The sequence below is a fragment of the Epargyreus clarus genome, unplaced genomic scaffold, assembly GCF_041222505.1.
Source record: "Epargyreus clarus isolate Ecla_fem2 unplaced genomic scaffold, WU_Ecla_fem_2.2 ptg000032l, whole genome shotgun sequence".
NCBI lineage: Eukaryota > Metazoa > Arthropoda > Insecta > Lepidoptera > Hesperiidae > Epargyreus > Epargyreus clarus.
In genome coordinates this window covers 8,081,787-8,109,652 of record NW_027332237.1, presented here as the reverse complement: position 1 = coordinate 8,109,652, position 27,866 = coordinate 8,081,787, and the positions used below count along the sequence as shown (strand labels likewise).

At 35.3% G+C, this 27,866-nt stretch overlaps 1 protein-coding gene across 1 annotated transcript in view; it reads left to right on the top strand.

Moving 5' to 3' along the window:
* LOC140755057 (zwei Ig domain protein zig-8) overlaps positions 1 to 27,866 on the top strand; it is a 230,789-nt gene that overhangs the window by 62,843 nt on the left and 140,080 nt on the right. The gene's annotated exons all lie outside the window — the stretch shown is intronic.

Genomic DNA, 27,866 nt, shown 5'->3' with positions numbered 1-27,866 from the left:
TTTCTATAGTCTGATTCATAATTAGGTGTCCAAAATGTAAACAAAGAAATGCCACTGTCAAAATTAACAAGAAACACAAACTTTAACAAACTCAACAAAAAACGAAAATTTAACAAATATACACAATTTAACAAACGCATTATGTAAACGAGAAAACATTAGAGTTTGATCACAATCACGTAAATGAATAATATCAGTTACGAAACTAAAAATGACAGCACAAGAAATGTCTTGGATTCCGATTGTGTTACCATTATCACATTTTAATTTTCTACCATAAACTTTGTTTTTTATTATTATTACTTTATGAAACGAAATTGAGGTGATGTAAATATTAGAAAATGTGAATTAATCTTAATTTATTTAGATTATTATTTTATTATTGTTGTATTACTTAAATATCGAAAAAAATAAAAACTACCATTTCTAACGTATTTTCTTGATTGACATTTTGGACACCTAATTGTGAATCAGTGTATACTAGATATTGACAATTTACTTCTCTTTGAAAGGTAACATTTAGTATATTGTTTATTCATAATGGAGACTGAAACTTTAAAAATCTGGCAATAGTCGATCTTTTTATTTAATTATGTACTCGGTCGATAAAACAATAAACTGAAGCCGAGAGATTAAATTAAGACAACGTGGTAGCTCACATGTTTTATGCGATAGTAGCCAAAGTGCGGTCAGCCTAAATATAAGATTAGAATTTATGAAAGCGTGCATCGTATGCATATTTTTATGTTAACAGAAATTGTAAATATAAAATTTGTGTCTTGTTATCATCGTTCAAAAGTAAGTAGTGCGGTGTATGACTTTTACTTCGTACCTACAAAGTCTGCGTAAAAATAGTAAAGTAGTTTTTCTTTTTTAATATATGAGTAGCAGACGAGCATGCATTCCACCTGATTGTAAGTGGGTCTTGCCGCCCATGGACATCGATAATCAACCCCAGATAGGATTAGATAGTCCTACCTGAGGTCGGCCACAGATGCGCCGCTACCCCTGAGGACTAAGCTGGAACGCCTCGGAAAAGTATGTCTCCCTTACCACACCCTTCAAAACGGAACACAGCAGCGCCTAACACTGCTGTTATTAGGCAGAAATAGGTGTAGCGGTGTTGCCGCCGGAGTCGAACCACAAAGGAGGGTTCTACAACCTTCAAGTAGTTATAAAACTACAAATCTTTCAGGGGGCAAATGTCAGGCCGTTACAGTAATTTCGAAGTTATTGATAAGAAATGCATTATGACTTGTTTAAAAGTTGATAATTCATTGGGTTTTCTTAAATATTATCAACGGTATGTAAAGTTTACTATTTTGCACTTGATTGGCGTGGTGATATATGACTTAGAACTTCTTTTAGAGAGAATACTTGACTCTAACAGCGATAATAAGCTGATAGCGTTTTATATTTAGTTAGTATATGTTGTACAAAGTTCACGAGCCTTTACTAACTTCACAATAAAACAAAATCCAATATTTATTAAGTTCTAAGTATGTATTGATAAAACAAATTGTTATTACCCGTTTCAATATATTTAGGTAAGTTAGAGAACAGTCAGACGCAGATGGGCCGCCTCGTTAACTTTCTGTCAGTAGAAAACAAAAATCGTTTACAAAAACTATTGGAAAGGAGCAATTAACTTCAGGCTTTGTTTAGTAATACTTTGACTTAAAATAAATTGATTTGAAAAGTACTTAAGATTTAAGATTGTTGATATTAAAATAGTTTATAATTTTTTTAAGATATCGTTTACAAAAACTATTGGAAAAGAGCAATTAACTTCAGGCTGTGTTTAGTAATACTTTGACTTAAAATACGAGTACATTGATTTGAAAAATACTTAAGTTTTAAGATTATTTAAGAAAGTTTTTGAAATATACAAATATTTTAAGCACATTGGTAATAGTTTTATTGTAAATTGAAAGATGCTTGAAGTTTAGTGATCCTTACATCTTTATAGTGTGTAGTGGGTTTGATTCCCGGTAAGAAATGTATATGAAGTACTCCCAAAGCGTATATTTTATATCTTTTTGGCCGACTACGGAGGGTAATGTTATTCGAGAGTTTGTATTCATGTAAGTACGTACGTATGTATGTATGTATGTATGTATGTGTGTATGTATGTATGTATGTATGTATGTATGTATGTATGTATGTATGTATGTATGTAAGTATGTATGTAAGTATGTATGTATGTATGTATGTCTAATCTTTTGCGCGCCCTGCAGCTTAAAAGGTTTGACAGATTTTACCACATATTTTGCTATATTTTTATATACCCGGGTTTTTTCGATTTTATGATTATTTTATCTAAAACCTACACAGATAGGTACTCTTTTACTTAAAAGAGTTTAAACCTAATCTGGCAGACGCTTAGTGGGAACGAGATTTATCAATGTCGGCCCAAATAACGTCGATGTGCTTAGCGCATACTGGCTTAGACGGATAGCGCCTTCGAAAAATAATATAAGTTATTTTGTTGGGGTACAAGAAGACCCCATGTAACTAAGTCCGTGTATTTTTTGGGTGAGAAGGCATGTATTAAAAAAACAAAAAAATGATTTTAAGGACTGTAAAAAAGAACCCAGTTTTAATAAAAAATAATATTATTTTATTAAAATAAAATATATTTCAATAAAATAAAATATTAAATATTTTAGTCAACTAAATTGTCTGAAACGATAATAGGAGCGTATGACGTCATACCTCACGCTTATTATTGCTTCAACTATGATGCAATGTGGTAGCGTGACATCACCCGGGGACTCTTTCGTGCTCAATTCAAAATCAGTAGGAAAATGCTATTATTTGTGTCAAAACGTAATTTTTGGCAATGTTTTCCAATTTTGGAAAGCAGTACTTAAGTACCTACATTAAAGAAGAGGTTTTGAAATTCTGGCTTCATTTCCATTTAACAAATTAATATAAAAGAACCTAAATACACATGTCAAAAGTTCTAATGTTGTTTTCAAAGGTAAGTCTATACCTATCTTACCTACCTACAAAAAAATTGGCAGACTAATCCATACCAATACTAATGAGAACTCTTTTTTTTTTAATGTGTTACTATTTCGCGCCAATTATTTAGATTTTTTGTTTCTAACACCTATCTAAGGACACTCGGGTCATTGAGACAAATATAATGACACCTTAACTGTTTAAATTCATCCAGCCGTTAGGTAGATCCGATCAAATAAAGAAAGACAAACATACAAGATACGCGCTAAAAACATTACCCTTCCTTGGCAGTCGGGTAAAAATACATAGAAAATTATTTTAATCAAACGATATATCGGACAAAGAAAGTATTTACGTATAGTTAAAAGTTGAACATGAGTACACGAGATAAAAGTTTCACTTTTTGGATATCATTAAAAATTCGCGTTTAAAGTCCACTGTAAATTTTATGCGATTATTTGCACGGCTTTCGTGCTCGCTTTTATAATTTGATCTTACTTTGTCTTTTAAACCTAAAAAGATAAAATTACAAAATTCTTTCGGTATCATGAAAATAGGCAACAGTTTTGGAAAAGTAAATTAATTTGAGTTTTTTTTATAATGTTAAAGTAGCAAACAAGTAGTGCAGTTTATCTGATGGTTTTGTCCACGTCAAACTGCTAGTCCGCTCTGAAGTTCGTTGCGAGCAGGTGTAGTCTTACAATTTGCTATGGCAACGTGATTCATTTCTATATTCAGAGCGGACTAGCAGTTTTACGCTGACTATACGTGGCTATTGCTACCGCTTTAATTACATATTTAACATACATATGCGTTGCTACCCTTGTGGACTAAGTTAGGACGCCTCGGATAAGTATGTCTCCCTTACCACACCCTTCAAAGCTAAATACGACAGAGCTTAATACTGTTGTTATTAGGCAGAAATATGTAGGTGTGGAGCTAGTGTCTCCAGAGTCAAACTACAAAGGATAGACCTTAAGGTGGTAGAACCCTTTGTGGTTCGACTCCGGCGGCACCACCGCCACACCTATTTCTACCTAATAACAGCAGTGTAAAGCGCTGCTGTGTTCCGGTTTGAAGGGTGTGGTAAGGGAGACAGACTTTTCGGAGGCGTTCCAGCTTAGTCCTCAGGGGTAGCGGCGCATCTGTGGCCGACCTCAGGTAGGAATATCTAATCCTATCTGGGGTTGATTACAGATGTCCATGGGCGGCAGTAGCCACTTACCATCAGGTGGACCGCATGCTCGTCTGCTACTCTTATATTATAAAAAAAAAAAAAAAAAAAAAACCTTCAAAATTAGTCGTATAAGCAAACATACCAACTTATGTATTTATTTCTTTTTTAAATAAAAAAAAGGTATATATACATGTTAAATCTGATCACAAGATAGTAACCTGATAAATGTCAGGCTAAATACTGTCTAATTAGCGCAGCGTGACTTATAGGATGCGCTGCTTACAAGGATATTACTTACGTTATTAGTGATGTCATAATATCTCTGAGGAGGTAGTATAGTATATTATATTATTCTAGCTGCCCCGGCAAACTATGTACCGCCTCAAAAATCTATTTATCAAATATATTTCATATAAAATATAGCCTATGTTACTCGTAGATAATGTAGCTTTCGAATGGTGAAAGAATTTCTAAAATCGGTTCAGTTGTTTTTGAGCCTATTCATTACAATCAAACAAACAAACAAAGTTTTCCTCTTTACAATATTAGTAAATATCCGTCATCAACTGATCCCAGGACAGTAAACAGAAACCGGGATGGAGTTGATCAACGTCGCGCTAAATACTGTCTAATTAGCGCAGGGTGACTTATAGGATGCGCTGCTTAGAGGGATATCAGGTACTTACGTACTAGCGCTAACTAGTGACGTCATAGTTTCTCTGAAGAGGTATTGTCAAAACGGATTAAGTAGTACGCTATTATAATACTTTAAATGTAGTTGTATTGTTATTTTTGAAGGTGGTAGAACCCTTTGTGTTTCGACTTTGGCGGCACCGCCGCCACACCTTTTCTGCCTCATAACAGCAGTGGTAAGCGCTACTGTACACTGGTTTGAAGGGTGTGGTAAGGGAGACATACTTTTCCGAGGCGTTCCAGCTTAGTCCTCAAGGGTAGCGGCGCATCTATGGCGGACCTTAGGTAGGAATATCCTCCAGTCCTATCAGTGCAACCCACTCTAGCTACACCATCCTTAGGTTATAGTCGTAGCTCGTATCTCTCTATACACAACATAGCTTATAAACGAAAGAAAATGAAACAATCCTATTGGTGGATTTGTCACACTTAGCACACACATCTCTGGTGACAAGGCGTTTTTAATCTCTTCAAATAACTTAGCAATAGCAGTTCCTCTGCTGCTATAAAGTCCACCTTTATTATTCTAAGAGAATCTCAAACTTTTATTACTTTACAATAACTGTCTATTAACTGCTAGAGTATATTTATCACTGTCGAAGCTAATATTGTCAAGGTGCTTAGAGCACGTCGACTTAGACAGATTGCTCGCTCGAGGTTTGTGTTAGGTCTTATGAGGGATAATCGACTGTAAGTCACTTGAATGGCTTTAAAGCGATTTGTAAGCCAACGCTTCGCTTATAAGTTGTGTATGCAACTTACTTTCATATTTGTTAGGAATTTTGTTCAAAACTTAGACAGATTGCTCGATCGAGGTTTGTGTTAGGTATTATGATTATGAGGGATAATCGACTGTTAGTCACTTAAATGGCTTTAAAGCGATTTGTAAGCCACCGCTTCGCTTATAAGTTGTATATCCAACTTACTTTCAAATTTGTGAGGATTTTGTTCAAGACTTACACAGATTGCTCGTTCGAGATTTGTGTTAGGTATTATGAGGGATAATCCTGTAAGTCACTTAAATGGCTTTAAAGCGATTTGTAAGCCAACGCTTCGCTTATAAGTTGTGTATGCAACTTACTTTAAAATTTGTGAGGATTTTGTTCAAGACATAGACAGATTGCTCGTTCGAGGTTTTTGTTAGGTATTATGAGGGATAATCCTGTAAGTCACTTAAATGGCTTTAAAGCGATTTGTAAGCCAACGCTTCGCTTATAAGTTGTGTATGCAATTTACTTCTTAATTTGTGAGGAACTATGTTCAAAACTGGAATAAAAAAAAATCAGTGATGGCGTAGTGGTTTATAATATATTTAAATAGTCGCATGTATCTAAACAAATTTAAATAAATTCTAGTTGAAGTGAATGTCTTTAAAGCTGTAAATATTTTATAAGCAACTGCTTCGCTTATATATTCGGTTGCATATAAAAATATCTCTTATTTTTAATCGACATAGTTCCAAACTAAAAATAAATAAAGCATCGATAATGCCTACTGTAGTCACTAATAAAATGCCTTTAAAGTTTTTATTATTTTATAAGCAACTGCTTCGTTACAGAAGCTTATTGTTTTGGTTGCTTATGAAATTTATTAGATCTGATAAATTGATAATTTGGGCTAATCTCTCCTCACTTTAAGAGCAAACATGTTCCAAGCAGTGGAATAGAAATGGGTTGAGGTTTAAGGATGAAGATGGTTGATTTGACTGAGATTAGTAATGGAATGCATAACGCCTAAACACTAAATTGAATCGCTTTGTAAAACGTGACCTGAGCACATACATTACTTAATACATTTTCTTTTTAAACTCTAAAGTCAACACAACGAACCACAAGTAGTTACGGGTTAAAGTAAAAAAGTTCTACCTTTCTTCACTCGATTAACTTAACGATATTTATCAACGTCAAACGTGTTATCGAAGTACTTAGCGCACGTAGTGTTATTAGTTAACAGTTGCTTTTATAGGGTTCAATATTTTATGATGTTGAAGAAAGTAACGAGCAGCCTTTTTATAATATAATATAGGAGTAGCAGACGAGCATGCAGTTCACCTGATGGTAAGTGCTACTGCCGCCCATGGACATCCGTAATCAACGCAAGATAGGATTAGATATTCCTACCAGAGGTCGGTCACAGATGCCCCGCTACCCGTGAGGACTAAGCTGGAATGCCTTGGAAAAGTTACCAAACCCTTCAGAACACATCAGTGATTATCACTACTGTTATGAGGCAGAAATAGGTGTGGCGGTGGTGCCGCTGGAATCGAACCACAAAGGGTTCTACCACCTTCAAAAGCCCATTTGATAGTAAGGCACTTATGGAACGTATGGGTAAATACGTAAACAAATACCAAAACAGTCATTTTTGTAAAAACGTAAAAACTCAAACTGAGGGTACTGAATAAACGCAAACATCACGTTTACAATATAGCAGATATGACGTACCCATTACGGAAAGAAAATTCGAACCCGCTGAGTAAATCGAGTTAAGTAACCACAAATTGCGCTGAACGTTATGGTTGCTCACGCCTCGGCAACCTTGCCCTTAATTTATCAGGGATTTAGGGGAAATATTGAAGGTAACGTTAGTAAATTCCGTGTTATGTAAAAACAATAATGTGTTTTATTGAAAGAAGAAGAGTATAATTTCGGGAAGGTATCGCCAGAGCTGGACTAAGTGGAAGGTGTATAGGTGTAGGTATGTATAGAAGGTGGTAGAACCCTTTGTGGTTCGACTCCGGCGGCACCACCGCCACACCTATTTCTACCTAATAACAGCAGTGTTAGGCGCTGCTGTGTTCCGGTTTGAAGGGTGTGGTAAGGGAGATATACTTTTCCGAGGCGTTCCAGCTTAGTCCTCAGGGGTAGCGGCGCATCTGTGGCCGACCTCAAGTAGGAATATCTAATCCTATCTGGGGTTGATTACAGATGTCCATGGGCGGCAGTAACCACTTACCATCAGGTGGACTGCATGCTCGTCTGCTACTCCTATATTATAAAAAAAAAATGTCTATTGTGGTGCCCCTCTGTATGACGGCCCCAAGGCAGTATAGCACCGCCACCCTTCTATTTCTAGCGTGAAACAGTTCTTGATTTTTTTAACGGTGTGGATGCCAGTGGATCATCTTAGTCCTTAGAACTGAAAATTATTCTTTGGTTTTTTATCAGGTAGAATCTTTGTTCTGTTTGAAGTTGGTTACATGTTATGTCAATGGGCGGGAATGACCATATATCGTTCATATATTTAATGATAATAAGCAAGTACCTTACCGACATAGCTCTCAAAATTAGCAGGCTGAAGTGGCAATGGGCCGCCCACATCACTCGAAGGACCGATATCCGATGGGGAAGAAGGGTCCTCGAGTGGCGATCACGTGTAGGCAAAAGAAGTACAGGCCGACCCCTAACCAGGTGGACCGATGACCTGAAGAAGACGGCGAGAAACCGCTGGCTTCAAATGGCATGGGACCGGGTGGAGTGGCGCTAATTAGGGGAGACCTATGTCCAGCAGTGGACTTTAAAAGGCTGATGGATGGAAGTTGTTACTGCCGCCCATGGACATCTGAAATCAAACCCAGATAGTATTAGGTCGGCCACAGATGCGCCGTCACCCTTGAAGGCTAAGTTGGAATGCCTTGGAAAATGCTTCTTTGTATCATAAAAAATATCATTCCCTTAATGGAATAGTACAGTAAATGGTATATTTCAGGATGAGAAGGGTTCAAGTCATATTTCATCACGAGTACGGCTTGGTAGACTTCAGACACCTTTAAGAGAATTATGGAGAATTTTTACGTATTTTTTTGCGTTTTCCTTGTCTGTTGAAGGAAGTATAATTTATTTATAATGTAATGGAAGTATAATTTATTTATAATGTAAATAGTTCACGATTTAAGAACATTAATAAAGCTGTGATAATCTAGTTCAAACCCAGCTTCTAGATCGGGATGTCTAAGATTTGAATTCCAGGCACCTCTGATTTTGAAAGTAATGTAATTAGAAATTAATTGTCACTTGCTGTAACGATGAAGGAAAACATCGTGAAAAACCTACACGTCAGTGAGTTCTTTAAAGATCTGAAAGGCGTGTCAAGTCTATGAATTCGTACTTAGCTAGGACGGTGAATTATAGCCTAAACTGATATCGCTCTAGTAGGAGACACGTGTCCAGGCAACAGATAAATGGTAAATTACCACTCCGCCCATGGACATATGTAATTAATGTTAATTGTCTCTAATTAAATTTTAAGTCGACCTAAGATCGGTATTTGATACGTTGTTGATAAGAAATAACGATTTGTTTTTTCCAGGCAATAATTGTGAGAATTAGAATTTTGATGGGCACAAATTGGTTAAGATTATTTATATTACTAACAGGCATAAATTGAAGCAATCGTGTGTTCTTACTGACGTCTCTAAAACAGTATGACAAAATAAATTAAAAGGAAGAAAAGAGGTGGTATCTACAGAGTTGAGTAAAGAAGAATTCTACCACCTAACATTTTTTAAGATTAATAAGAAAAGTTTTATGCTAAGTATAATATAAAACTGAGTTACAGTTATATTTTCGTACAACTAGACCTGTCAGCCTTCATAAATCAGTGTTAGACGAAATTCTGAGAAAGTTATCAGAAATATCACATATTTCTCGCCTGGGACCTAGCGGGGCCGCAATAAATAGATGTCTATCAAGTTTCAGACATAATCTAGGACTAGGAATTGTAGAAAATGCTTGCTACTCGCACATTCTACCCACGTTTCATATCTCGAGTATTTTTAGAATTTGCCAGCACACATTAAGTAGAAAGAGGTTGAATGAAAGAGCGAAATATATACTGGAACGGGTTTGCCCGCGGTTTTATACACGTTCAAAAGTACTGTAAAAATTTCATGCTTTTTGTGTGGGACCCTATTTTTTTTCAAAAATAGAAATATTGAATATTAGTCTTTATAACCTGAGCTCATTGTTAGTTAAAGTCCTGTCAAAATCCGTCTTCCTATTTGAGGATTAAACGTCACAAACAGACCGACAGACAGGCAGACAAAAAATTACCGTAAGTATTAAGTACTGTATATATTTTCCTATTCTTACTTGGATATTACAAACAGACGCTTCATTTATTTATTTGTATAGATTTGTATATATGACTCACATAATATATTGTACGTAACCTAGAAAAATAATTGAAACGTATTTTTTGGCCTACCCTTACCATGAGTTTTCAAAACATCCCACAATTTTACGTTACGTTTACTCAATCCATTATTCTGTTCCGTTTGCTTCAGTAGAATGAGTTGTCAAGTGACGATGACACTTTTGTCTCGCTCACATGTTTGCAAAAAAGAGAGACAAAACATAAAGCACCATTTTGTCAATTTAGACATTTAATGTTATGTTACTGACACTATAATCGTGTTACAATACGCTAGGGGCGCTGATTGGAAATTGCATGGGCAAATACGTAAACAAATACCAAAACAGTCATATTTGTCAAAACGTAAAAACTCATGGTAAGGGTACTGTACGGACTTTTACAAATTGTCGGTAACAATATTTTTTCTTCGAGGTTTTTACGTAGGCTTAACAAACTTTTGTTATTTACCAGACTTTATTTTGATTTATGTCTTTATAGTAGAAGTAGTCCTAGTTATTTGGATTAATTCTGACTTTATTCGGATTAAAAACCTAACAATAGGTAAATCTGAGGCCGATCTCAGGTAAGAATGTAATCTTATCTTGGATAGATTACGTAGGTACATAGGTGGCAGTAGCCACTTACAATCAGGTGAACTGCACGCTCGTCTGCTACTCCTATATTATAAAAAAAATTTGGTAGTCATCTGCGGGATATAAACTTCCCATAATTGACGCCATTCGCAATTATCCACCAAATACTCTCACACAAAGAATTCTCCAAATTCTCAACCAAAATATATAACAATTACAATCGAAAGGGTAACTGAAACGCTTGCGAAGTTCCCACACAAGTGCCCTCAGCCCACACTGCCCTCAATACCAACAGATTCCGAAACAAACAACTTTCTCAATAAAACTACTGAGACTGTTAGAGCGATTTCACACTATCCGATCCAAGGATAGGAATAATGCATGAAATTTGTAAGTGACTTTTACACTATCCGGGATGATAACGGATCCGTGAAAATAAAATTATCTACATTACCTCCACCATATTTATTCTAGTACTCATAAGGCTTAGGCATATTAACGGATCCTAAATGAAAATGTTATACTGTTGTTACATTAGCTTAGTATGTTTACTTATAATTAATTTAAATTGTTACACCCTTACAGTGTTTCATTCCACTGTATCAAAATTTGTAACACCTTTATATGTATGTGATAACTACATGCATAGATTAGTAAAGATACTTCGCCGCCATGAAATTGAATGAAGCCGCAAATGGCTTATTATAGTAAGTTCTTTTTTTGAATTCTAGACAAATAGAAACATTTTTAGAGAAAATTTACGAATAAATAACTAATACTGCGTAATTTACATGATAATTAAATAATTTATAATAATAATTTCTAATATTTTGGGACATTTTAGCACGGAGACGTGGCAATAGTACATTACGATACGAGGACGAAAAATTTTTTTCTGACAAGTGTGAGTTTGCAGGCCGAGCCGCAGGCGAGGACTGCAATCACACGAGTCAGAAAAACATTTTTCGTCCGCGTGTTGTATAAAATTTTATATTACGGGGTCGGAAATGGGGGTTTTGCGCACGCGAAGCGTGCGTAAAACGTCAATTTACGCACGCCGTGATATAAAAGTTTTTTACGCAACTATTTCAATTCTCAAAACTGGGTACATTTTCTTGTTACGAGTGAGTAATCTTTACTAATCTATGACTGCATGATGCAATAAAGATTATGATATGATGAAATAAGATATTGCTCATCACCTTCATTTTGTACGGTACAGAGGGCGCTACAATACTAACAGTGGCTAATGGCTATATTCAAAATTAATAGTGAAGGGTAGTTCCATGGTCATTAATCCCCAATTATGTAATCTGTGACCAACAAGGGTATAATTTCCTCACGCACACGCCGATTCTGTCTCACCGTGGATCACATGTGAACATGAATTATGTAGGTTATCAAAGAAAATTAGTCTTCTAGTAAATATTAACCTTAGATACAGTGTTTTGGTAGAGAATGCCATCAGGCATTATGTTTGCCCTATTGTACATTTATTTTTAGAGGTGATGCAATAAATTTTAAATAAATAAATTTATAGTTTGTTGTATGCTATGTGAGCATCATTCTTTCTCCAGTTAACAGAGCGGAAAATTAAACGATATTGTTGACATTTATAGTTCTCCCAAAATTGTCTTAAAAAAGAAAGAACGTTCAACATTTGTCTTATTATTCGTCAATACAAAGAAATAAAAAAAGAAAGAACTGGCCAAGTGTAACGTACTCGCATACTGGTTCCGTACTATGAAATATTTTATATACCTACTAGCTGACCCGGCAAACGTTGAGTTGCCATATAAATAAAAAAAATGTTAAGGGTGAACAACCCTTATCACTTAGGGGTATTAAGAAAAGATAGTAGCCGATTCTCACACCTACTGAATATGCATATAAAATTTGGTGAAAATCGGTAAAGCCGTTTCGGAGGAGTACGGTAACTAACATTGAGACACGAGAGTTTTATATATAAGATGTATATACTTTTTATTTTTAGTATTTGTTGAAGAGCCCTAAGATATATGGACATACGGACAGACAGCTGTTTTTATCGAGTCTTAGTAATACATAGTAATATAAAAGAAAGAAAGAAAAAGAACAAACACATGCACACACAATAAATTCGGCATTCACTAAAAACCGTTCCGAAAAAAACACCGGATCGAATAATACGCAACCCCCCTTAGCAGTTTCGTCCTGAATTCGTCCGTAAGTCACAACAAGACATATTTGTCAACGTCGCGATTGTCTCGCCTAACACTTGAATAATGGCTACCATTACTGGCATTAAAAAAATAAGAAAAGATCTCGCATTTTCCTACTGAAATTTGATTTGATGAAAATGATCTACCAGACAGATCTCCCTTATAATAAAGTATTATTTTTACTTACTTTTCTTTCAAAGTCATAGTGATGATTTATGTAAATTGATATTTTATACGATTGAAGAAGCTTACGAGCATGCAGTCCACCTGATGAGTGATCATTGCTGCCTATAGACATCTGTACCCTTACCATGAGTTTTTACGTTTTGACAAATATGACTGTTTTGGTATTTGTTTACGTATACCCATACAATTTCCAATCAGCGTCTCTAGCGGATTGTATCAGAACTATAGTGTCAGTAACGTAACATTATATGTCTAAATTGACAAAATGCGCCTTATGTTTTGTCTCTCTTTTGAGACAACATGTGAGGTAGACAAAAAGTTCATCGTCACTTGAGCACTTACTTATTGTTACGTTAACTCAGTCTATTGAAGCAAACGGTACAGAATAATGGATTGAGTAAAGGTAACGTAAAATTGTGGGATGTTTTGAAAAATCATGGTAAGGGTACTGTAACCAATTCCATATATAATAGAGGTCGATCCTTAATAATCAGTAATCAGTATTTATTGCATAATACAGGTGTTTAAAAGGTTTTTGGACGGTTTTACATTTCTCTGTAGTTACCCAGTGGGCATGCAATTTTTTAATAAAACTAAAACTAAGTATATTTAAGACGGTGTAAATATAATTAAATTAGATTAAAACAGGAGAAAAATATTACATTATACACTTAAGAAGTAACAGCTATCATTATTGAATGTCAACATAGATTGTAAATAAATTAATAAACAATTTAATACAATGGAAATAATTATGTCAAGATATTCATTATACATTCAATAGTTTATCATTAAGGTACTCGTCAATTTCATAATAACATTTACTTATTAATAACAATTTTCATTTAATTTTAAAATGTTTAATTTCTAAAAGCTTTATTGCGTATGGCAGGTGGTTATATAATTTTGTTGCCATACCATATACACTATTTTTGTAAAATTTGGATTTCGAGATATGTTTAGTCTTAATATTTAATTCATTTTTTGTATTTTTTTTTAATTCTTTCTTCTTTCTTAAGCCGATTATAGATGCGCTGCTACTTCTGAGAACTAAGATGGTTACTTCTTTGCCAGCATTCTTCTTCACCCTTCTACTGATACGCAAGAACTGTTTCACGTAAAAAATACGAGTAGATATGGTTGTGGTATTTTCACAATGGTTCATACTAATTCTATCTTTCCAAATATCATGTATTCATGTATCCTAAAAATGCTTGTGATGGTTGTCACATTGGACTCAAATCTTATTTGTTTTTATCGAACCCTCACACATGTATGTTTCTCTCGATATTTTCTTTCACCGCTTAAGCAAGTGTAGATTAGTTTGTAATGCACACATTACTTCGAAAAACCACGTACTCGTATTTCCTTAGTTTTTTTTTTTTTTTTTTATAATATTACAGTAGCAGACGAGCATGCAGTCCACCTGATGGTAAGTGGCTACTGCCGCCCATGGACATCTGTAATTAACCCCAGATAGGATTAGATATTCCTACCTGAGGTCGGCCACAGATGCGCCGCTATCCCTGAGGACTAAGCTGGAACGCCTCGGAAAAGTGTCTCCCTTACCACACCCTTCAAACTGGAACACAGCTGCGCCTAACACTGCTGTTATTAGGTAGAAATAGGTGTGGCGGTGGTGCCGCCGGAGTCGAACCACAAAGGGTTCTACCACCTTCAAAACAAATAGTGCACAAATATTCATATGACTGTCACTGTTTATTTAATGTCGTCTTCATCGTCCCATTATTCCCACTGTTTACTGTATTTTGAACGTGTCTCTGCTCAGAGTGAAAGGAATTAGGCCATAGTACACCATGCTGGCTACGTATCGGTAGACTTCTTAGATCCTTGAGAACTTTCTTTGGAGAACACTTACGCGTGCAAGTTTCCTTATAATGTTTTCTTTCACTGTTTAAGCAAGTGATAATTTATTTCTATACCAGCCTGGCGTGCAAGGGTTCCGGGTTCGATCTTCGGCCAGACAGATGAATGATGCATTTAGATGTCTGTTCTGGATCTGGGTATGTAATCGTCTATGTGTGTGTCTATAGCATCATCGGTAAAGGGAATCCTAGTGTGGGGCTGCTAAGATAGAAAGCGTCTAAAATGTCTATGTACATATCTTGAAAGATCAAATATATATCTGGGATTCGAACCTAGAACCCTTGAGGGAGAAGTTTCCAACAAATCTTCTGTAGGTTCAGTACCGAAGTAGACATCCATATGAGTTGTTTGTCACTGTTTATCACAGTGAGTGCTAAATGGATAAAAGAGTAAATTGTATTCCAGGATAATAAATATGAACTGCCGCGAAATTAAATATTCATCCGGTCCGTATTTCATATACTCAATTCTGACGCGTCAAACGGATAGGAGGCGTCGTTCATTAAATATTTACGACGCAGAACTAACTAGGGTTGTCACCTTTATGCAAATAGTATATTTATATCCTGAGGTAAAAATTCTGAAAGTAAAAAATGTTTTGTAAAAATGTAATTTTTAACCTAAGGTTTTTTTGCTTTTACCATCATCAATCACATTATCTCTACTGCTGGGTCTTGTCAGAGTGCGAGAAGTCTTCGTATTTGCTGTAAAATTTTATTTTAAGTTTTAAATCAAGTAGAAATGTATTCTACCCCAGATGCTCAGGGCAAATTTAAGAAACCACTAGACTATAACTGCTTAATCTTTACCGTTTATGCATTGGTATACTATTATTAAGACGAGTATATTAATGCATTTGTTAACTTTGAGGTAGATAAAGGTACATTATAACAAAGAAATATACAACATATACGTGGCAACCCTAGAAATACGTCAAATTATTGGAGCGTGTCTTCATTTCCTACGTTATCTCCATTCATAAATACGTCAGACCGAGTGACCTTCTTTTATTAGTTCTGATTTAGAACAAGCATTTACTTATTTAAGTGTAAGTAATTATATTTAATGTTACGGTGTTACGACTTAGTCATCATCATCAATCCATTACTGTCCAATGCTGGGCACGGGTCTCCTCGCAGAATGAGAAGGATTAGGCCATAGTCAACCGCGCTGGCAAAGTGCATATTGGTAGACTTCACGTACCTTTGAGTTGTTTTTTATAAATCTATGAGGTATGCAGGTTTCCTCGCGATGTTTTCCTAAACCATTTAAGAAAGTGATTATTACTTTCTAATACGCACATAATTTTGAAAAATCAGAGGCCTGGGATTTGAACCTCGGACCCCTCGATCGAGAGGCCGAGTTTCATATTTCGTACTACAGTCAAAATATTGTAGCCTGTCTTAATTTTCTAAGAACAAACATTTAACTATTAATAGTTCTGTATTAGAAGAAGAACTTACTAACAAAGACGTATTTTACGACCATTAAATATTAAATACGGCTAACACCGTTTTTTACTTTTTTTTCCAGTAACTACTAATATTTTTTTACCAGCTTCTTATCTTTAATAAACAAGTAGCACAAAATAATTAGTTAATTTACAAAAGATTACTTATAACGAGATTATGTTGTGTTGATTTTTTCAAATGATTACTTTCTTCCGTCAACTCGGTGATAAATTAACCGTGTGATTGCTGAAGCGTGAATGAGCACGCAATATAACCCCTAAATGCAGTGTGGCTTTGAATTTCTTATCGAAAATTACTTGAGGGGTTAAATTTGTTCCACGCAAGCAAATTATGTAATATGTTGATTTTTATGGCGTATTAATTATGAGTGTACAACGCAGAAAAACGTTGACTTTCAAAAAGTGTTCTATATAGATCAATTTGAAATAAACGAGATTTGAATGTGATTAAATTGTAGCGCTTTGTATATGTATGTCTCCCGTACCACAACCTTCAAACCAGAACACCGCACTTAACACTGCTATTATTAAGCAGAAAAGGTGTGGCGATGGTACCTCTGACATCGAAACACAAAGAATTCTACTACCTTCAAATGCTCATACAACAATAACTTATTATAGTATATCTTTGATGAGTAAAATACAATTACTATTTAAATTATTACAATTATTATTTTAATGATAATCTATATGAGTAAATTACAATTTCTATTTTACTTGTCAAAGTGTCATGTGTACTATACACGTGACTTTTTTACCAAATAAAAATTTAATAGAAGTGATATAAACTGAATCTCATAAAGTAGTCAATGTACGTACAATAGAAATAGGTCAATGCAGCTCGCATGAAAGAGAACTACGTAGACAGAACTTCAAATTGCCATTTCACAATGTGCTCAACAGAATTCCGATTGATACTTTTATTAGACTCAACGTAGCATCTTTACGAGTAGATCGGTCTGTCGTTAAAATTCTTTAGTTTGAGTCTTATAAGGAGTAAATAAAGGTATTGGACATAGCTTTAATTTAAGTGAGGGAAGAAATGAGAAGAAGGTACCTTTGTGGTACCACCGTCACATTTATTTTCTACCTAATGCAGCAGTGTTAAGCGCAAAGAAGTAAAGACAAAATGATGATGAAGAGAAAATTACGATATAACTTTACGGAGGTATCCCTTCCGGAGGTATCCCCCAGATCACTATTAGTTTTGCCCAACAACAGCAGTGTCAAGTGCAGCTGTGTCTTGGTTTGAAGGATGCGGTAAAAGATAAATTTTTATTCGAGACATTCCAACTAAGTCCTCCAGGGTAGCTAAGAATCACCGGCCGACTTCAGATAGAACTTTAAACAACCTCAGATAGTTGAATATTGAAATGACTACATCTGGTGGATACTTATTTGCTACTTCTAAATTATAAAAAGAATGTATATTAGATGAAAAGAACTAGTGAAGAATAATAAAAGAAGTTCAGTATAATAGATGTGGATCAAATTCCTGGTAAAAATAAGAATTACGAAGTCAGAATTTAAAATGACCTTCCGAGAAAGCAGCGCTTTCTGAAATGTCGATTGATAGCTAAGGAGCTATCAATAAAGGTATTAGATTCAGTAGTTCTTGAGTCTATAGCAAGATCGGTAATTAGATTCTCTTTATTAAAATAGACTCTTATATTTAGTATCTTTCTATGTATCTATTAAGATAAGATTGGAGACCCTAGAGTCTTAGTCAGTTGGTAGTATGGATTACACCTAATGGTAACCCATGGACATTTTTAATAAACCTTAAATAGGACTAAAGTCCTACTTTAAGTTAGTCACAGATGGATATAGAATCCTGAGGACTAAGTTGGAATGTCTCGTATAAAAATATGTCCTTTACCTATCTTCCTTCACACCCGGGCAGAAGTAGGTATAAGTAGCGGTGGTGCCTCCGGATTCGAACCAAAAAAGGGTCTACAACCTTCGAAAAATGTCTGCCTTATGTGTTGTAATTGGAAAAGTGACATATAAAAGAAACTAACATGAAGCAAAATATAGTTAATATGATGTAGAGTTATGCTATTTGCTATCAGTGACAGACATACTTAGTGGCAGTAGTTACATAAATCAGAAGAACTGCGTACTCATATAGTACTACTAGTAGTTTACTTTATATATCTGTATAAAGAATAAAAAATCATATAATATATTTCTTTAAAAGCTCTTCGCAACGGAAATTCACATGTACACGATTAAACCCACAAATTCTATTCAACATTACGTTCCTAAAGTGTCCGTTGAAAGCAAATTGGCAGAGTTCGTCGTTGTAAAGAATTCTCCTTAATTTTTCGGGTTGAAAAGGACTTGTGAAAGAATAAATTTGAACTTTCCTAATTGGAATTTTAAGTAACCGGTCCAAATAAGCCTTCAAAGTGAAAGTGGGGTGTAAATTGAAAAACAAGTGAAAAGAACTTCAAGTGAAAAGTCTTTGAGGGTAGTTGCAAATAAACATCTGAAACAATTTGTCTAATTAAAATTCGTTAGTGAAGCCACGCCTTTGACGCTCTATGAGGGGTTCATAGGATTTTAAGGAGTTATGATTTTTTAAAATTTAAATTGACGCCTAAAATCTGAAGTTGTTTAGTGTATGCGTAACAAGAATATGAGGGTACCAAAAATTAAGGGTGATTTCCGCGAGCCATGCGTGACGTAATGGTGTACGTTCTGAATCGCTAGTCAGCCGCGACAATACTTAACTTTATAAAATTTTAGAAAGTGGCGTTATATATTTTTGTACTTTTATATACCTTTAGTAGTTTAGTAACAATAGTATTACCACAAATATATGTGTTTTGATGTGAAATAAAGGCCTACTTTGTTATAAATTTAATAGTATAAAAGAAAGATATACACAAAGTATTCTAACGTAGACCTCAGGTCCAGCAACGCATGACTAAGGAAAATTTCCATTCATCATATCTTTAGTTGATACAGATGTCCATGGGCTGATATGACCATTAAGTGGCATGCAGTACACATGCTCGCTATTTTAATATAATAAAATAAAGCTTAACATTAGCACTACATATTCTTTTCGTTATACGTGAAAAAACTATGTAAACATCTTAAAAGTAACTAAGAAAAGTTAACCCTCTTACTGCTCTTATTCTTAGCAACTTTACCTTAAGAAACACTCTAATGGGTGCACAAAGGAGTTCGTGGAACAAAGCAAAGCGACCAACTTACTTGTCGGTCACGGATAAAGAATTAACCCTTAACTTGCTAACACTAAAGTCGCTATGGTCGTATATTGTACTAAAGTGTCACACGTATAATAGATTGAGGGAGTTTATATTTGAATTAAATAATGTATGAAAGATAATTGTTTATAAACGGGTTTTATTTGACTTGCTTTGTTACGTATGTGATGTATATATGTATGTGAAGGTTAAAGTTTACAACTGAATTTTAAACTGGTTACTTTCAACTGATCGAGTCTACTGCCACTCATGAACTTCTATAATCCATCCCAGATGAGATTAGATTCCTACCTGAGATCGCCCATAGACGTGCCGCTACCCCTGAGGACGAAGCTGGAATGCCTCGGAAAAGTATTTGGCTAGCGATATGCTCTATAATGAAATACTACCTCATAATATGTATCTTTCTTGTTTTGGAAAATATCTCGTGTTCCGATGAAAAATTGGTTGAGGAAAAATGAATCTGTACAAAACATATCTTAACTCATTGTAATACAACAAAAGATACTAGCTTAAGCCGATTACAAGAATCGGGAACACCTGAAAAGAACTTAACCCAGTTACCTTAAGACACGTGACCAACAGAGTAATGAAGAAAGTCGTGGAACACGACAACTTACCACTTCCTGGTAGAATTAGAGCAAATCGCGGGTTTGTTCACATTCACACAAAAACGAAACTTCTTACTCGGTCGCCCGAGTTTCTGTTCCGTTAAGTGATTAGTAAATGCAAAGAAAAAGTAGTGTTCGAGTTGGAACGACTGGGTATTTATACAACTAGTGGAGTTGGAAGTACTAAGTATTTATTTTGATGGAGATAAATCAACATTTAATTTGCACTTGGTCGGTGTGTATATTGCATTACGTATTAAAGTTATTTTATACGAATTTCATATTTCTTAGTAATATATCAAAAACGAAACTTCTTACTCGGTCGCCCGAGTTTCTGTTCTGTTAAGTGATTAGTAAATGCAAAGAACTAGTGTTGGAGTTGGAAGTACTAAGTATTTATTTTGATGGAGATAAATCAACATTTAATTTGAACTTGGTCGGTGTGTATATTGCATTACGTAATAAAGTTATTTCTATTCTATTCTAATTTGATATTTCTTACTAATATATGACAAAAATGAAAATTCATGCTCGGTCACACGAGTTTCTCATCCGTTATGTGATTACTAATTGTAAACTTGTCTTAGACTTAGAAGCGACTGTTTTTTATGCACTTAAATTTTATTTGATATGTCTTACTAATATAATATTAGAAATGGATTATCACTCGCTTCAACGGCGAAGGAAAAACATCTCTTAAGGAAAACATCTTATCAAAAATTAAATTAAATATCTAACATAAATTTAAGAACTCAAAGGTGTCTGTTGTTTAGCAATTTGGCAGTTTACTTGGTCAGCGCGGTGGACTACGGCCTTAACCCCTCGCATTTTGAGAAGAGACTCATAACGAGCAGTTGGATAGTAATGAATTAATTATAGTACAGTTTTCGTAGCATAACATAAGAAATAGCTAAAGGTTCAGAAAATGTATGACCTTACATTTTTATGAGTACAAGAACTTACGATAACACTTTGATAAGTATCTAAGAAAGGCTAACCGAATATATCCGGTAGTAACCTTAAAAGTTTTACACAAGAGACAAATAAGAGTACAACGAAGTTTTGGAACTTTAACAAAGTAAGCGACCGCCAACTCGTCACTTCCGGCCACGAATTAGATCTAACCCTTAACTTGCGAACATGTTCACAAAAACACAAGATTTTACTTAGCGACCCGAGTTTGGGTTTTATTGTCGAATAATCTGTAAATACATCTAGAGTTCCTTATAAGACATATACAGTACCTATATATAGAATGTGGGAAGCTTAAGTGATTTTTTTTTTTTTATAATATAGGAGTAACAGACGAGCATGCAGTCCACCTGGTGGTAAGTAGCTACTGCCACCCATGGACATCTGTGATCAACCCCAGATAGGGTTAGATATTCCTACCTGAGGTCGGCGACAGATGCGCCGCTACCCCTGAGGACTAAGCTGGAAAGCCTCGGAAAAGTATGTCTCCCTTACCACACCCTTCAAAACGGAACACAGCAGCGCTTAACACTGCTGTTATTAGGCAGAAATAGGTGTGGCGGTGGTGCCGCCGGAGTCGAACCACAAAGGGTTCTACCACCTTCTAATTCCTAAGATAAGATATTTCCTTTTATTTAAAACCGGTGTGCGTGTATACGTAATTCTAAGTGTTACATATATAATTATATACGTCATGTCATCATTTCACTGCTTCTCGGCAGAAATAGGTGTGAGGGTGGTACCTCATTGATTAACCTAAACTGGTTCTACCACCTTTCAAAACTTACGTCTATACTGACACGCTTTGTAAAAAAATATTACTTGCTTTTTTCCCGAAAACCCGAAACTTATTTAAAGAAAAATTATTACCTGACACTCTAAAACAATATAAGATCACGTATTTAACTACATTAGTACGATTAAGTTTCTGAAACGTTACAATGCAGAGCCGTCCAACCAGTCGGCACGTCCGACCACGAATTAGAGTCAACCCTCACTTGCGGTCGTGTTCACACTCTGACAAAAACTCAAGCTTTTACTTCGCGACCCGAGTCATGTATTGATATGACATTCGAAAGTTGGAGGTTTAGTTTCGAAACAATTATAAAAGAGATAAAATATAAAGAATCTATTTTTAAAAGTCAAGGTTTTATGATGTCAATCTGGTGAAAAGTGGTCAGTGCTCATATTGCTTATGGACCAACTCCATTATAATAAAGGTCTGTATATAATAAAGTACTGTCTGAAGTCGATCAAAGATACTCTCGTTATTCCTGAGGACTAAAAACGCCATGTATATCAGCGAAAATCCACAATCTAAGGCATCTACAGCATTTTTCTCAAATAACCCTTCACAAAAATGAACATTTTATTTCAAGTATCATAAAAGCAACGTAATATATTCCCGACTTCCCGTCAAACGTCGGTAAGGACCGTAATTACCTTTCACGACGGTTTTAATTTTTAACCGAATACTTTATATCCGTGGAAAGTGACAATAAATTATTCCGCTTACGCTTTCGTCAATGACAAATTGAACGTAACAAGCTCTACATAATACATGACGTAATGACGGGAAATTACATACTTGTGGCCACGCGATATTTACTTATGTTTGAGAAAAGTAGCTTGTTAATAATAAGTTACTTTTTAGGTAACACAAATACGTTTTTAATGCATTTTTTATAATATGGAGTAAAAATGCTTGCAGTTCACTTGATAGAATGTGGCACTGCCACCCATGCACAAAAGTGACCAACTCCAAATGGGGCAGGATCTTTCGATCTAAAAGTCGATGATCAGAAATGATTCCTGAGGACGAAAAATGAGGACGGAGAATGAAATCCGATCTTATATGTAATTCAGCTGGCATGCAAAAGGAATATATTAGGAAAGGAATAAAATTTTGTAGGAAGGAAGTTATATAGGAGAACGAGATACTGGTACCTAACTTTATTTGTAATCGAGGTCTTATCTGAAAGTCACAATTCGTTACTACATTTACGAGTAAGGCTGTCTAAAGACGCTAACGTGTAACTAATCCCCTCAGTCAGAGATCAGTACCCAGTCGGACATTAAAGGGTTAAAGATGACGAAGTAATTCAGAAATTCAATTATAATTTATTTTGAAGCTAAGTAGATTTTGAATTTTGGTTATTTTGATATTCTTGTTTGCGAAGATTTGTTATTTTGTTCCGACCGAAAGATTAGCTGAAAGTTGTATCCAATTGAGTTCTCATCAAACCGACAACGCCGCGAGCGGAACGTTATTTTTAGCAATAAAACGAAAAATACAATTCATAAATCTCAATCCTCGCACATTTCGCGATGCCAAAGCTTTCCGTTTCTGTCGCTGATGCAATTTACGGGTGTCAACTTCGTTGGAAATCGGGGCGAAGCAAAGGCTCAAAATGTTCCGCTGTAACTGGGTCGAGTTGGGATATTGGTGAGATTTGATATCTCGTGGAATTGTTCTTAACTTTGTATCGTCGAAACTTCGGATACAATAACGGATTTCAAAGTGCAGTCATTCTTTATCATCGTTACAGGTGTCAACTTCGTTAAAAATTTGGGCAAAGCAAAGGCTCAAAATGTTCCGCTGTAACTGGGTCGAGTTGGGATATTGATGAGATTTGATATCTCGTGGAATTGTTCTTAGCTTTGTATCTCCGAAACTTCGGATACATAAGCGGATTTCAAAGTACAGGATTTCGGATTCAAACTTACGGATTTCAAACTTACGGGTGTTAAGTTTTTTAGAAATATGGGCGAAACAAAGGCTCAAAATGTTCCGCTGTAATTAGGTCGAGTTGAGATATTGGTGAGATTTGATATCTCGTGAAATTGTTCTTAACTTTGTATTTGTTCTTAACATTTTGTATTCCCAACTTAGGATACCACTATGGATTTCGCGTGTGAAGTACAGTGGTTTTTCATCATCTTTATGCGCTTATGGGCGTCGACGTTTTTGGAAATCGGGACGAAGCAAAAGCTCAAAGGTTACGCCACAACTGGGTCGAGTTGGGATATTGGTGAGATTTGATATCTCGTGGAATTGTTCTTAACTTTGTAACTCCGAAATTTCTAATGGAATAAAGAATTTCGTGTGCAAAGTGCAGTCCTTATATCATCGTCACGAATGTCAACTTCGTCGAAAATTGGGGCGAAGCAAAGGCTCAAAATGTTAGGTTGTAACTGGGTCGAGTTGGGATATTGGCGTGATTTGATATTTGGACGGGGTATTGTTCTTAACATTGTTTCTCCGAAACTTCGGATGAAATAGCGAATATCGTGCAAAGTGCAGACCCTCTATATCATCGCTTCGGGTGAAGTCACTGGGTTGGAAATCTGTCTCAAACTGTTAAGCTGCAACTGGATCGACTTGGGAATTGATCTCAACATTGTATATTCGCTAATTTCAACGTTTTCGTTGAACGCTGGCGGTACTTCCCTGAATGAATCAAACTAGAACTAATTGTACCACCTTCATTTTTGAATTAATTTGTATATCGAAAATCTCTTTCGTCACGCGGGTCATCAATTAATTGTTTAATTCGTACTTCATTCCTATTATTATGAATCAGTAATTACTTATCTATTCCATTAACATGTACAAGAGATGTTGTTTATAATAACAAGCTTGCTCATGTATTCATGTCCGGAAGGCGTACAATTTTAATTAAATACATTACATTTATAATTAAAATTATACGAGTATTAATTATAATATTATTTCCATTATAACATGTTAATTTCAAATGCTGTCGACATTAAATTGAATTAATGTAAATCATTTAACTTCCTACTCCAGGTATACAATACGATTTTTATATCCACTAGGATTGTCTATGTCGTGGGTGCCATGAACACACAAACACGAATACACATAAATCCATCATTCACATGTCTGGCCGGGGATCGAATCAGATAAATTAACAGAGTAATGCATCTGTCACCAACTTTAGGACTATGTTCTAACTTTAGTCGACAGATGGCAATGGCACTAACGGCAGTCAATTTGCAGGCCATCTGAAGTTATATTCAATATCAGATAAGCTGAATGTTTTTTTTCTCTTACCATTATTTATATAAAAAAATGTATGAATGACTAGAGATTTAGTATTAAAACAAAACCCGTAAAAATATAGTCTACGTTACTCTCACGATTTAGATGAATCCAACGACATCTCATATGTTAAAATCCATCAACTACTTTGAGCTGTAGGTCGTGACAAAGAATGAGACATACACTCGCTTGAAAAACCCTTTGCAATTGGGTAAAAATAATATACACTTTTTGCTACCCATTTGCCATTTGCATAGTATTTTTCTCATCAATTTCATATAACAAACGAGCCAATATTTTCTTGTATCGTCGAAGCTCTTTCCATTAAATCCTCTAATCCCGTTCAATTTCCTGTTCCACTTGAAGACTTTACAGTATTTTTTTTTGTTTTTCTATAATAAGATATACAAAGCAGCTTTTTACTCGACTGCTATAGGAGGATTTTGTTTTTTCTATTTATATATGTATGTATTCTACTTGTTAAAAAAGGATTTTAAATCTGAACTCGTTAGATTTGCCTTCAAAGAAAATATATCTCAGTTTTTCAAAAAGTTAGGAAAGTATAGTAGTAGATAACTCGTAATTACTCGTATTAGTACCCTTTTTAACGGTGAAGGAAAACTTCTTAAAGAAACCTACATACCTGATATTTTTTAAAAATGCTTTCACAAGTTTGCTCAGACTACCAATGTGCACTTTGTGATGACCATAAGAGAAAACCCGTGCCCAGCAGTGGAACAGTTTCGACGATGAAACTACCGCCGACTTCAAAATAACTTATTTTATACGCGTAAGAATTAAATTGTCTGTCTTAAACATCGTAAAAATGAACATCAAAGTTAACTCTCGAAACCCTTAAAACCTCGAGGTCAACGGAGTGTTAATTTTTATCCAAATATTAATCCTTGTTCATTCAATTACAGCGGAATTCTGGGCTTTTCAGGAGGCCTAATTTGATTGAGGCTACCTAACAAGTGCTCAACTTAATTCAATTTCAGCTGTAACAAGTTAACATAAAATTAACAACATTTTTGAGCTTTTCTTTAACAAAATATGCTTAATTTGATTGAGGCAAGTTGGGTTCAATTCCCGGTGGAGGAAATGTCATAATAAGGGTCAATGCTTGACGCATTTTTTTATGACAGTCTTACAGGATTCCGTACAGTACTTGCCAGTACTAAAACGCTTAGTGGGAGAATTTACGGCAAGAAATTTAAGACGATTAATTTAATGGGCAGCAAATTTAAGTACCTACGCCCTGGGCGGCCCGATTCAGGGACGGCAAATGGCCAAATGTGGGGGAACCTTTCCTTTTCGAAGGCAAGTCTCCACCGGGGATGGTCGAGACTTGCCTTCGAAAAGGCAAATTAAATGCACATTACTACATTACATTCCCAACCAAGAGTAATAATCTAATGACTTGGTGATCAATTCATCATGTACACATAATGTTTTTATGCTGTGTCTGGGTATTATTATATATGCACTTATACAGCTATAAAATATAAGACAGAAATATAGACAAGTATCGTAACCGTACGAACCTTTTTATGGATTATAGGATGCAGTGTATTTTGGATTGAGTAAACTTGAATATATCGGCATCAATCCCCTGATCTGATTTATCGTAAAAGTTTTTATAGCGCCGTTATCCGGATCGTTTGATAACACTTGACGACGCAAAGTTTTGATGGAAGAACATGAGCTTTATATTTCAATAAAAATCTAATAAATATTTTTTAAATTACAAAAAAATATATAATTACAAAATAATATATTAAAGAAACTTTTTCGAAAATAAGCTGTCTTGGGGTGTCCGTCATTTTTTTTAATAATATAGGAGTAGCAGACGAGCATGCAGTCCACCTGATGGTAAAATCGGTTAAACCGTGTGGGCTGCAGAGACTAAATATAGACACGATTTTAAGGTGGTAGAACCCTCTGCGGTTCGACTCCGGCGGCCCCACCACCATACCTACTTCTTCCTAATAACAGCAGTGTTAGGCGCTGCTGTGTTCCGTTTTGAAGGGTGTGGTAAGGGAGACATACATTTCCGAGACGTTCCAGCTTAATCCTCAGGGGTAGCGACGCATCTGTGGCCGACCTCAGGTAGTAATAATCTTATCTGGGGTTGATTACAGATGTCCATGGGCGGCAGTAGCCACTTACTATCAGGTAGACTGCATGCTCGTCTGCTACTCCCATATTATAAATAAAAAAAACGATATTTACACACGATCGAAAAACATTACCGTCCGTTGGGTAAAAACTCGTTATAAATCATTCGTTTATACTATATTTGTCCTATATATTTTGGAAATCATCTATATTTTTGAATTTTTATTTATCAAAATTCAAGAAATTTTCGACCAAGCTTTTTTATTTTTATAATTTACCGCGGCACTAACCCTCAGATCAGTTTTATCGTCAAAAGTTTATTTATAGTGCAGAGATCCGATCGGTTGATGGCACTTGACGGCTGTACTTCTGATGAAAGGATCACGAGCGGGATTTTTTTAAAAGTGAACGAGTTTTTGATATAATAGGTATGTAGGTAAATCACTAGAAACGAGATTTACATATGAGTGTTAATTTAAAAATAAAATAATGAATTATTTTTATTGCAGATCAAAGATTTTTATGTTAGAAATCAGAAAATATACATACGAT